This window comes from Etheostoma spectabile, chromosome 6 (genome assembly GCF_008692095.1).
Source record: "Etheostoma spectabile isolate EspeVRDwgs_2016 chromosome 6, UIUC_Espe_1.0, whole genome shotgun sequence".
In the NCBI taxonomy this organism is placed as follows: domain Eukaryota; kingdom Metazoa; phylum Chordata; class Actinopteri; order Perciformes; family Percidae; genus Etheostoma; species Etheostoma spectabile.
This window is the reverse complement of record NC_045738.1, coordinates 23696828-23697129: the sequence shown is the minus strand read 5'-3', so window position 1 is coordinate 23697129 and position 302 is coordinate 23696828. Positions and strand designations below refer to the sequence as shown.

The following is a 302-nucleotide window of genomic DNA, read 5'->3' as shown; positions in this document are numbered from 1 at the left end:
CCCCCCCCCCCCCCGTATCATCACATACCCTTCACCATACCTAGGGATTGGCATGGGGAATTTTATAAGATCATCTCTCAATGCAAAACAAACCAGCTATTAAGCTAACTGAAATAACACCATGCCTATCTCTATGGGGTATACTGACATTGGGGTGTGTGTATACTTATGCCCCCTGTATTTTAAGGAAGAACATTTATATATTTACAAAGCAAAATTCATTCACAAAGAAAATTGGTGCCCTTTAAAGATTGGATTTTCCTAATGTTTTTAGTTAAGGCATTAAGATCAATTTCCAAAAG

The 302-nt window shown here is 37.7% G+C and overlaps 1 protein-coding gene across 4 annotated transcripts in view; it reads right to left on the bottom strand.

The window, feature by feature from the left end:
- LOC116690692 (furin-like protease kpc-1) overlaps positions 1–302 on the bottom strand; it is a 298529-nt gene that overhangs the window by 6048 nt on the left and 292179 nt on the right. The window lies entirely within an intron of this gene.